We start from the raw sequence: 13319 nt of genomic DNA, 5'->3' as shown, positions 1-13319 counted from the left end.
GGAAAAAGAGACGGCAGCTATCATCAGCCACGGCGGATCCAGATGTTCCATTCATGTCTGATGATCCTGGTGAGCTCTGCTGCCCTGTCCTGCGCTGTTTGTTTTGCTGCATGGGCTGTTCACTAGTTCTGCTCTATTATTATTATATTGACCGCTTCACATATCGTCACTATCTAACATTTTCGTCATAGTTTTTGTCATTCAAACCTAGTTTTTATTTAGTTATCGTCTCGTTTTCGTCTTTGAAAAAATGTGGTTGACGAAAATAATTATGAAAAAATATTCATCAATGAAATAAACACTGTTTTGAATAACACAGTCTCATCCCAAATCGTCATATAACTGACGTTTTGGGACGTATTTTGACCATACGTCAATATCCGCCTTTTTAGGGCCCCCTTAAACGTCGGTAGATGGCGATCCCGGGCCGTCATACAACTGACGCTTTACCTTTAACGTCAGTTAGGTGACGGGTTAGGTGACGGGTTAAGTTTAGGTATGGGGTAGAGTTAGGATCCCATAACCTCATCTACCGACGTTTAAGGGGCCCCTAAAAAGGCGAATATTGACGTATGGTCAAAAGACGTCCCAAAACGTCAGTTATATGACGATTTGGGATGAGACCGGGTTGTTTTGAATCTAACGGTCAAAAATGACCGTTTGTGGCCGTTCTAGTAGTTTTGGAATTCTGGCACTTCTAGTGTTAAGGTACTCAGAATGTTGTATTATGAAAACAGTGAATATAACTGTGTTGTACCTAACAAAAGCCCTTAGCCGTGACTATCCGGTCAATGTTTAAGCAGCATAAATAAACTTCAGATCACGAAGAAAAATGATAGACAGAAGAAAGGCGGCAATTCTTTCTCTATTAAACTCTTGCTGACAACGTAATGCAAAGACTGTAAATCTGAGGCAACAAAAGAACAGTCTCTCCTTTATTTAATCAGAGTCTGTGAAACAATAAAGAGCTTTTGAATCAAGGTGAACGTGCTGGTATTAGAGAGTTCGTGTTTTGGATGTCTATGATTGATGATTGCAGTTTACAGGGGATGTTGATTAATAGGCAGATTAGAATGGACTGATGCCAAAAGCTCCTCTCTGAAGGTAATGAATCACATGTTGAGCTTCTCAAAAAAGGGTATGCTCTTTGATAAACACTTGCTGATGTTAATATTCTCATCTGCTGCCATACACGAATGTTCACTCTCTAACCATTAGAAAAATGGGAATGATTGCACTGATTGACAGTGATTGACTGCTGCACTTTTTAGGGACATGGTGATGTTTCTTTGAAGGGGTGAGGGTTTGGGTGCTTTAGTGTTGACATTAGTCCATTGCTGATGCTGTAGATGCTATCTGTTACTTAAATAGCCTGTTCTCCACTGGTATCGATTCAAATAAAACCACGTATTATGCTTAAAAACAAGATCTGGTTTTCACTTTTGATTCCATTTTATAACTGATGACTTATAACATGCTAGAGAAGTCTCTGACTAAGCATTTGGAGAAAGCTGGGTCAGTTTGAAATCAAACAAAAATGAAGCAAAAATGATTTCTCAAAACATTAAAAGACTGTAATTCTCAATGATCACACTATATGAGAGTGTGCGGCTGCTAAAAAGTTAAAAATATATACATTATATTAAGAAACTTTTTTTGCAAACTCACTCTGTGTCATTGCAATTCCCTGTTTGTTTCACAGCATTCTCTGATAAAACAAAAATGTAACTGAAGTTCCTGTGTTCTTGAGGTTCTTGAAAAGAAAAATCGAAAACGAGATCTCTTTAACATCTCAAATGTTTCTCCTATAGACAAAAATGAGGTTACTTTAGCATCAAATGGAGACTTTTGCTTCAGTCTCACTTCACTCCTGAGAAGCAAACACTCTCACAATGGTCTCTTTTTTTAGAAGAGATCTGAACAACATCACACACTGTCCTCAGATTTTTCTCCTCAGAGACTCTGGATCGCTCACATTTGTCTCCTCTCGAGTGAGATCTGCACTGTGCTCATCTTTTTCTCCTTACCTAATATTTGAGAAGCACTTAAGTATTCTTAGAAGAGGCTACCACTGAGCAAGACATTTTTCCTCTGGGTAGATCTGCTTAGATCTACAGAACCGATCTTACAGAGCAAATAAAATACTTCTGCTAAGAAACATTAGATATGCTGCAACATGCATGTAATATATGCTGTTGTGCCTGTACATATAGACATGAATAATCAGATGTAGTCAGAGGAAGAGAACACTGATATATTACAGCAAAATACTGATGGATGACTTGTTTACTTGATGTTTACTTGTTTGAAAAGTCTAAAGTATGCTTTCCTCCTACTTCATTCATTCCACTCCAAGTCAAGTCACCTTTATTTATGAAGTGCTCTATACTCTACAGATTGTTTCGAAGCAGTTACTTATCAGTGTTGATTTGGATCCGTTGTAAAGATCATCAATTATTTACTTAGTTCATTTACTCTATAGTTCTGCAAACAAAATTGCCATCGTCCAGCTCAGTTCAGTTCTCATACAACAGCATCAGTACAGTCAGATCAACAATAGTGTTGAATATTAAGCATCCCGAAATATAAGCAACAGTGAACAGAAGCGACAGTGGCAAGGAGAACAACTTCTCAGTTTCCTCTGGCCACAGAATGAAAACGGTGTCATTATGATTCATCACGCCGGTGTGGAACCGAATCTGGCCATAGGGACTGTGTGGAGGAACTGTCTGATTCTTGTGGTCTCAGCTCAGGATCTGTGCTGGTGACTGTCTTGTCAACAGGGCAGTTACCACTGTGCAGGCTGGTGGTGGTGGTGTAATGGTGTGGGGGATGTTTTATTGGCACACTTTAGGCCCCTTAGAGCCAATTGGGCATCGTTTAAATGGCACGGCCAACCTGAGCATTGTCCCATGTCCCCATCCTCTGATGTCTACTTCCAGCAGGATAATCCACCATGTCACAAAGCTCAATCATTTCAAATTGGTTTCTTGAACATGACAATGAGTTCACTGTACTAAAATGGCCCCCACAGTCACCAGATCTCAACCCAATAGAGCATCTTTGGGATGTGGTGTAATGGAAGCTTCGTACCCTGGATGTGCATCCCACAAATCTCCATCAACTGCAAGATGCTATCCTATCAATATGGGCCAACATTTCTAAAGAATGCTTTCAGCACCTTGTTGAATCAATTCCACATAGAAATAAGGCAGTTCTGAAGGCAAAAGGGGGTCAAACACAGTATTAGTGTTCCTAATAATCCTTTAGGTGAGTGGATATTTGTTTCCGACTTGCCCAATTTGTATGAATTTGCCCCTAAACCTACCCATCACTGGGGTTTAGATAATCACATAGAAATATGTAAATGATTAATACACTATTTAAATATACATTCATAAATCGTATTATTCAGTCATATAGTCGTATAGTAGTTACTTAATGTGTTAATAAATGCTTTATTAACATGTATTTATACTGTAGTTATAAAGCAATTTATAGTTGCAATAGTTCAGTTAAATGTTTTTTTGTGATCTAAAGTGAGGACTATTTATGCCTCATAAAGCTTTAAGGAGATTTAAAGGCTCAGTTAACGTCTAAACAGAAAAAAAATGAAAAAAACACAACACAGTGACACAGAACACAGAAATATTTAAGATGAATGTACATATAAATAGTTGATTAATCATTTACTTACACTTCCTAAGTGATCTTATGAACCACTGACAACTCCTAAATAACAGGTTTGTCAAGAATTCAATACTTTATTAATATCATTAACGTTACGTCAGAACATATTACACTCAAGATGAAGACAGAATTTGAATTTTTGTGTGAACTAATACTTTAAACTGACAAAGTTACAATACTATAAGTATTTTTTTTCAGTGTATCAGCTCACGTCATGAAGTATACAAGCTGACAGATTACATATAAAATAAAGAACCTATCAGCTTGCAACATACAGTTTCATGACTGAACTTCAAGTTCTTTGTGCTCAGCATGTTGGTGATTCTGCTGAACACAGTCTAGCACCCAGAACAGGTGTTCACCTAGAGTAGGTGCAGTGATATTAGTTGTATGTAGTACACCTGTCTGGTACGTCAGCTTTCGGCTCTTCCTTTTCTATTTCAGTAAACAATGACATCCAGACTCAATAAGAGCTGAGCGCCAGGGCCGTGCAGAGACCTCTGGAGGGGCAGGTGCTCAAAGTATAAAATGGGGCACATGGAAACAAGGCTTTATAGGGATGTGCTCAAAATATCAATACAGTAATATATCAATACAGATGATTCTGCATCGATACAGCAGCAAATGCATTGATGGAGTTTTGAAAAAGAACCAGAACAGAAGAGACAAATTTAAAGTTTAAAATTAAAAAAAATAATTGATGTGCTCTATATATAACTCTGGGATTAGAAACTGAAGCATCTTAAGTTGTTCCAACCTGATGGCTTTTTCTTCTCTGTTATACAGAATAATAAAGAACAGCAGTAGTGAACTGTGTAGGACAAAATCAACCTGGCCCATGTTTCGTGCAGTACAGTATAGTTTTATTTAATGGCATATCAGCATCTGTGGCTATTTTCATGGCAAAAACTGATTTACAAAAATACAAGAGTTACATTTTATACAATGAAAATAAAAAACAAAGCAAACAGAAACAGCAATTAATACTTTACAAGATTTTTAACATTAATGTGATGCCTGTTCTAAGTGAGTTTGCTGCCTTTGCTGTTGATGTTGTTACTGCTGCTGCTGATACTGCTGGAGTTGATCTGAGACTGTAGACATTAAAATAAAAAGAAATATAGGGTATTAGCTGAATAAACCATTTTTTATGTGACCATGTCAAGATGTAAAGATTGCTGACAGTGTTTGGAACTGGCTCACTAGTTCACTGACCAGCTAAAGCTACAGATTCTGCCCAGGCTGCTAAAGTATATAATACAATAATAGTATATAATAGTAACGTTACTAGGGCAGATGTTCACAGAGGCTTCTGCACACAAAACATAAGATGCTAACTGGTAAGCCTATGTGATAACTTACCAGAGTTGTGATAATCATTTTTATGTGAAAATATTTTTTTTAAATAAATACTGTAATAATAATAATAGTTTAAAGTAAAAATAATAGTTTTTAGTCAAATAACACCCCTCCACGCCCGTGAAACTTTTCTCCCTCAAACAGCAAGCTAACGTTACTTCTACAGCCTACACACAGCAATACAAACGACATCTCTCTGCATGCTCTCTTCACGTCGTTCTAGTAAAATAATAATAATAAGTAAACAAACATCAAAATCACTTCGCTGAGAATAAAACACCACTTACCAGCAGCCGCAAGACTTGAAGATATCCTCTGGGAATGCGCGATTGCGCGTAGCCGCGCGAAATTAAAAAATGCGCGTGCAGCGTGAGGAATCAGGTGAAAGGTCATCATGTGGGTCATTTTATTTACGGCTAAATTATTATTCATTCATTTTACTACTAGTTAGATGGGGCAGGCATCCACAAAAGTGCCTTTAAATACAAAAAAAGGAGAGGAAATTTTGTCTTGACAAAAGGGCACTTTGGGCACCAAGGGGCAAAAGGGCAGGTGCTCGAGCACCCAACGCCCCCCCCTCTGCACGTGCCTGCTGAGCGCAATTAATTTGTTGCTGAAATGGTATTGCGATATTGCTTTCAGGTCTACCCTACGGCATACGAGATACTCCACAAAAAGCATGGGGGTGTTCAACAAGATTTAATGAACTGAAGTGTTTCCCTTTCTTTTATCACACACACACCACACACACAGGTAGAGAATACACTGGATTATTTTTAAATCAACAGTCTGTGTAATATACAGCGATATATTTGTTGTGCATGAGGACGTTCACTCAATGGCTTTCAGTAACCGTTAAGAGTTTGAGTAAAAAGTTGAAAAGAAGAGTGAACAAAAGTAGCGGTGTTTTTTTATGTTGGCTTGAAACAACTCCTTCTTAAGCAAATTTTAAATTGGAAAGTTTTGTGCAATGAATTTCAATAACTGAACTTTTAATGCGATCATATATAATAATTTTCTTAGGCAAACATCACTATGATTGTTCCTACTTTACGTTTGATCTTGTTGGGAGGAGGTGTAGTATTACTTTTCAATAAATTACATAAAATGGAGCAGCTTATGTGATGAAAATGTAAAAACGTATCGGTTTACAAATAATGCAGTGTAGTAATCATAATTTGTGTAGAAAGGAATAAAAGTTGTTTTTTTGACTGCCTTTATTGTTCATTTTCAACTTTAAATAGGTACATTGTTGGACACATGATTTCCCAATGAGCAAATGTTGCAATAAAATGTAATTTCTGTATGGGTAAACAAGTTAGTACAATAAAAACACATTTTGACACGTTAAGGCTTGCATTTTAAGTGTTGAACCCTTCAGATAATTTCAGAATCGAACAACTTTCCACTGTAAAATTAATATCTATTCAAAATGTGTTTAAAAAAGCACTTGAAGGATCATGATGAAGAAACACTGGTGCAATGTAACTCAGCACTTCAGTCAGCAACAGGCTTTAGAAGGGAATTTCACAGCGGCCGAGTAACACTGAATCACATGAATTATAAAATAACTACAGAGAATGCATCTTATGGCCATTTTACCCAGTTTCTGACAGACTAACCTTAAAGTAGTAGGGGGAATATTGCTCTACAATTGCTGCCATACTCCTTTAAATTCTTTATGGATCTGCTCTTGCTACAATGTTCATGTTCGTTATATACAGATACTGTCACCATTCTGTCCTGTTTAGTTTTATTCACGGACTTCTAGTTTGTAATTCTTCAGCTCCTGTGTTCCTTTGTTTGAGTTTCCCACCATCTATTCCCGCCATCTATCTACTTGCAAGGCAAGTTTATTTATATGGCACATTTCATACACAATGGCAATTCAAAGTGCTTTACATAGAAGAAATTAAAATAATCAAAAGAAATCAGAATAATAAAAACAGTTTAGAATAAAATAATAATAATAATAATAATGTCAGGGACCATGCACAGCTCAAGTCCTGTACCAGAGTTAGCTGTAGAGCTAATTTACATCTAAATGCATGTATGTCTGGCTGCAAACACACTCTGACAGATACAATATCAATGTATGGACACTTTCTGCTTACTATATAACCTTTATCTATTTTTTTTTTATTTATTTATTTACATTTTTGGAACCTTTGCATGACAGGTTAGTTCAGTACTCTTGTTTATTCAGTAAATGATGGAGATAATGACACATTTATTACAATTGTTTATGAATATAATATCAGCAAACCTAAATAAAAACATGGGTGCTAGAACTAGGCAGAAAACATTCCTTTCTTTCTTTCTTTCTTTCTTTCTTTCTTTCTTTCTTTCTTTCTTTCTTTCTTTCTTTCTTTCTTTCTTTCTTTCTTTCTTTCTTTCTTTCCCTCCTTCCCTTCTCCATTGCTTCCCTCCTTCCCTTCCTTCCACTTCCATTATTCATTATCCTTCCTTCCTTCCTTCCACTCCCTTCCACTTCCATTATTCATTATTCATTCCTTCTTTCCTTCCTTCCTTCCCTGCTTCCTTCCTTCCTTCCTCCGTTCCCCGTTCCAGACCCTTCCACTTCCGTTATTAATTCTTCCTTCCTTCCTTCCTTCCTTCCTTCCTTCCTTCCTTCCTTCCTTCCTTTCTTTCTTTATTTCTTTCTTTTTTTCTTTCTTTCTTTATTTCTTTCCCTTCCTTCCCTTCTTCATTGCTTCCCTCCTTCCTTACTTCCTTCCTTCCACTTCCATTATTCATCCTTCCTTCCTTCCTTCCTCATTCCTTCCTTCCTTCCTCCTTCATTTGTTCCACTCCCTTCCACTTCCATTATTCATTCCTTCTTTCCTTCCTTCCTTCCCTCCTTCCTTGCTTCCTTCCTCCGTTCCCCGTTCCAGACCCTTCCACTTCCATTATTAATTCTTCCTTCTGTTCTTCCTTCCTTCCTTTCTTCTTTCTTTCGTTCTTTCCCTCCTTCCCTTCCTTCCCTTCTTCATTGCTTTCTTCCTTCCTTCCTTCCTTCCTTCCTTCCTTCCACTTCCATTATTCATTATCCTTCCTTCCTTCCACTCCCTTCCACTTCCATTATTCATCCTTCCTTCCTTCCTTCCTTCCTTATTCCTTCCTTAATTCCCTCATCCTTCCTTCGTTCCACTCCCTTCCACTTCCATTATTCATTCCTTCTTTTCTTCCTTCCTTCTTTCCTTCCTTCCCTCCTTCCTTGCTTCCTTGCTTCCTTCCTCCGTTCACCGTTCCAGACCCTTCCACTTCCGTCATTAATTCTGCCTTCTGTTCTTTCTTCCTTCCTTCCACTTCCGTTATTTCCCCTTCCTTCTTCCCTTTGATTAATCGAGATAAATATCACTAATAAATCATAGATTACTAACTAACAGAATGTTTAATTTTTTGTCATTAACACTCAATCTGTCATTTTTTTCAAAACATGATTTGACTTATCACATTGTACATATAATGCTTGTTATCAAATTAAACATAGCAGACAAAGAAAACTGTCATTTATCTCCTCCACTGTTATTTCCAATTTTACAAAAAAGATACACTTGAGATACACTTGAAGATACATCAGCTCATGATGTTCAGAAAACTGACAAAAACAACAGAATTCTATGCCCTTTGTACACTCACATTGTTGCTAGTCTGATTAAATAAACAAGTGAGATTGAGATGGTGAAAAGCGTTTTAAGTGAATTTTTTTCCCCACAGTCCTCAGAGCCAAAAGTGCCCATACTAGAAAATTAAAAAAAAAAAAAAAAAACACCCACCTACGAATACTAATGAGATCACGTTGACTCTTGAAATGTGTGGGCTCATCATTTCCCATCAGGTCACTTACAGAGACTGGAGTCAGGTCATAAAAGTAGCTTTCTTCAGAAACTTCAGCAGATTTACACACTTTTTTATCAGCTGGAGAGAATAGTGTGACATTGGACAAAAGGGAATAGTCTTCATCTTCCTCTCGCTATGCGTTCAGTGAAACAGAGCTGGATTGGCAGATGGAGTGAGAAATGAAAGAGTATGAAAGAGAAGTCGAGAAAGAGCCGTCTCCCTCAACACGCTGTTCCCGCTGCGAGGATCAGAGCAGACAGAGTGACACGGGAATGAATCTGCCGCAGACGGGACGATTCCCTCAGGTCTTGTCAACTGCAGAATTAGACCCTCTCTCCGCCTGCCGTTTCATGAAGCTTCTGAGGGGAAATGAGGTAAATTGAGCGAGGGATGCCTTTCCAGTTCTGTCTGATTCCAAATAGGGCCCTTGACTTGACTGTGGCCCTGTTCAGGGGCCACGCTACCAGTCTCATCCAGTCATTGTTAATTGGCTGTCATACCTTTTTCCCAATGCCCCAATTGGGACCTTGTTTTTTTCCCCTCCAATGTATTTTTTTTTTCCCCCTATTATATCAGAGAAGAAATGACACAAATGTATATGTGTTTTGAGCAGAACTATTTGAGTAGAGCTATGTCAACTTTCATGGGAAAAAACACTTGCCACTTGAAAGACAAGGTGAGTGCATGACGCAAGAATCACAGAGGGAATATGAAGGAATTTTTCTTTTGTTTCCCATCTATTGTCTCTTTCACCTTCTGTCTATAATGCATGGCAAAACTCCACTGGCTGCATATATCTCTGTGGCTAAACCCTTTTTCTCTGTGATGCTGTCAAGAAGAGTTGAATACAACAAAGCTCAAATGTCACACATTTCCCAGATGTGGATAATTTCAATATCCTTGCAGAATGTGTCTATTTGTTGAAAAACGAACCCAAAGCTAAGAGAGAGTGGAGTCATTTTTAAGAAAGTAATTGTATAACCACTGATGAAAGAGAGATTAGCTTCAGACAAAAAAAAACAAAACTGTCTCATAGCCTATTGAGATATGTCAAGTTTGAATATGTAGAACTTCAGATAAGATTTGAATTCTGATGTGGTGGGGAATACATTTTGCAGTTAATAACAACAACTTAAAATTGGTTGCCTTAACTCACTCAAAAAAAAAAAATGCATTATTTACTCAACTTCATGTCATTCCATATCTGAGTGCTGTTATTGTTTCCATGGATTGCAGAGTGATTTTTTTTTTCAGTATCTTCATCCTGCTGTATTCATCCTCCATAAAATTACAGTTTATAGTGACATTGACAGACCAATCAGCTGTTTAGTCTCCAAAAGGATTAAAAGCACCATGAATGTTGTCTATATTTAGCTTGTCATTCTCTAAAAATGTTTCAATGCACTGGACCTGCAACTCTTCCCTGGAGCTTTACAAGACCTACAGCACAAACCTAGCAGCCACTGTTCACCAAATGTATAACCATATATATATGTATATATATAATATTTCAAAATATATTAAAAAATATGCTTGTATACTAAATATATTGTTCCAAATGGGAATCTTGGAATTATTTCTAGAATATGGTGCAGGTTTATCTCCTCATTTCTTCGTCCATAATCGTTTATAATTCATACGTTGCATTGTGAAGTTGGCTATAGTGCTGTAACCCTATCTTTCTTCCCACAGGGGATCCCACATGGTGTCGCAGTGGCATACGGCTCTGATCAAACTAGTTAGAGAACATCTGCACACTCTCACCCATAAGGCATAACATACTAATTGCAATTTCAGGCCGTATGTTCATTTTCCTAATACCACTAATCAATAGTTGTTTTTCTTAAAGCAGCAGATGTTGCTGGTAATCTTTAAGCTGTTCTGTTTGGGTTGATGCAATGAGAGTTATATCACAATAAATTATATAAATCTCAACTTCGAAGTGCTTTTCTTTTTCTCATTTATTATCAATTTCAATTATCATTTTTTTTTTCAAGTTTTGTGACATGGTGCATTATCCTGCTGGAAGTAGCCATCAGAGTATGGGAACATGGTGGCCATAAACGGGTGGACATGGTCAGACGCAATGTTCAGGTAGGCTGTGGCATTTAAACGATGCCCAATTGGCACTGAGGGGCCTAAAGTGTGCCAAGAAAACATCCCCTACCACCACCACCAGCCTGCACAGTGGTAACAAGGCATGATGGATCCATGTTCTCATTCTGTTTACGCCAAATTCTGACTCTACCATCTGAATGTCTCAACAGAAATCGAGACTCATCAGACCAGGCAACATTTTTCCAGTCTTCAACTGTCCAATTTTGGTGTGCTCTTGCAAATTGTAGCCTCTTTTTCCTATTTGTAGTGGAGATGAGTGGTACCCGGTGGGGTCTTCTGCTGTTGTAGCCCATCCGCCTCAAGGTTGTGCGTGTTGTGGCTTTACAAATGCTTTTCTGCATACCTCGGTTGTAACGAGTGGTTATTTCAGTCAAAGTTGCTCTTCTATCAGCTTGAATCAGTCGGCCCATTCTCCTCTGACCTCTAGCATCAATAAGGCATTTTCGCCCACAGGACTGCCACATACTGGACGTTTTTCCCTTTTCACAACATTCTTTTGTAAACCCTAGAAATGGTTGTGTGTGAAAATCCCAGTAACTGAGCAGATTGTGAAATACTCAGACCGGCCCGTCTGGCACCAACAACCATGCCACACTCAAAATTGCTGAGATGCTCTGGCATGTGTTCTTTTTTCTGTTGCTGTGACATTTTCATGGCTAAAGTATTATTACACTGTATTCAGCACAAACTCTGCTACAATAATATGTCAGCAGCATGTATGTACAATTTTGTAGTTTTCAGATAATGACGTTTATGTGTGGTTTGTGAAAAAAAAAAAAAAATATATATATATATATATATATATATACTGTATGATGGCACTGAAAGAAGGTCATAAAACCCATACTGATTAGTTATTCACAAGACTTGAAAATTGTATCACATAACCTAAAGTATTTGCTCCAAAACTATGTGAAAAATCTCTCTCTCTCTCTCTCTCTCTCTCTCTCTCTCTCTCTCTCTCTCTCTCTCTCTCTCTCTCTCTCTCTCTCTCTCTCTCTCTCTCTCTCTCTCTCTCTCTCTCTCTCTCTCTCTCTGGCCATTGTGTGTAATTGGTTCAAAGTCAGAGTTGGAAACATCTTGAAAAAAAATTTATTTTTCCATATAAAGTATTCGTTTTAAAGTAGGCCATTTACATTTTATAAAACATATTGCAAAGTTAACGATTCATTATTTTGATATGTGCATTGCATCAGCTTGCATAGGATAACAGTTGATCAGTTTATTTTTTGACAAAATATACTATATATTTAACAAATGAGCAGAAACTGTCTAACTAAAGCTTATTTGATGTCTATTTTATAGTATAAACTTTATAATCTATTTCATCTGTAACAGTAGGCTATGCATCTTTGCGTTCGTTCGTTCGTTCACACACCCGATTCATATTTAAACAGCCTTTTTGGTTTTACAGATAAGTATAGAACAAATCTCAGTAGCCTATATTGTCTTACAAGAGCATCTGTCTGTGCGCACATTTAATATTTAAACAGTCTTTGTGCAGTTTACAGACACTATTCAATAACACGATTAGAACAAAGCACTTAAGAATAAATAACTTACATCAGCTGAATCCGAGCGGGGTTAGAGACGGGCTCTGCCTTATCTCTGCCTTTTCCTGTTCGATCCAGTGTCTTAGCCCCGGTTCGTAAGCACGCTTTGTAGTTTCTTCTGCCCAGGCTGAGGCACCATTACAGCAGCTATCAAGTAAAAAAAAAAAAAAAAAAAACCTGATGATCGTTGTCAGTATTGACGAGGGAGATGTGTAGGACTCGCCACGTCACACTCCCGAAAGCGAAGAGCTCAGGTTCTCACTCGAGCTGTATCAAAACTAAGCACATCGCTTCGATTCTTCAGCCTTGAAACAAGTTCAAGTTCGCCAGTCCACAGTACACCAAACTACACAGTACACCAAAAGAAAATGAATTATAACGCCAGACTACCGATGTAAATGTCTGTTGAGAGAATGATGTAAGAAATCAAACTACCCTTTCATTGCATTGCAATAGTTATACTTTGTTCCTTGTATTTATTAGCACAGTCTACAGCAGTGGAGTAATATTAATAGGCAACCGAGAGAGGTAGTGAGAGAGAGAGGTAGTACAGTAGTCCTGACTGTAGTACGCTTCGGTTCTGTGTTTACTTTTCGACACAGTACTACTAACTAGAGCAAAGTAAAATCCGGCCCCTGCTGAGAAACATGTTCCTGTTAATGTATTGCGAGTAGTTTGATTTTTAACATTATTCTCTTAACACACATTTACATAGATAGTCTGGCGTTATAATTAATTTGCTTTTGGTGTACTGTT

The sequence above is a fragment of the Pimephales promelas genome, chromosome 24 (genome assembly GCF_988280905.1).
Source record: "Pimephales promelas chromosome 24, fPimPro1.hap1.1, whole genome shotgun sequence".
Taxonomy (NCBI): Eukaryota; Metazoa; Chordata; class Actinopteri; order Cypriniformes; family Leuciscidae; genus Pimephales; species Pimephales promelas.
The sequence above is the reverse complement of the archived record's forward strand: the minus strand, read 5'-3'. Positions refer to the sequence as shown.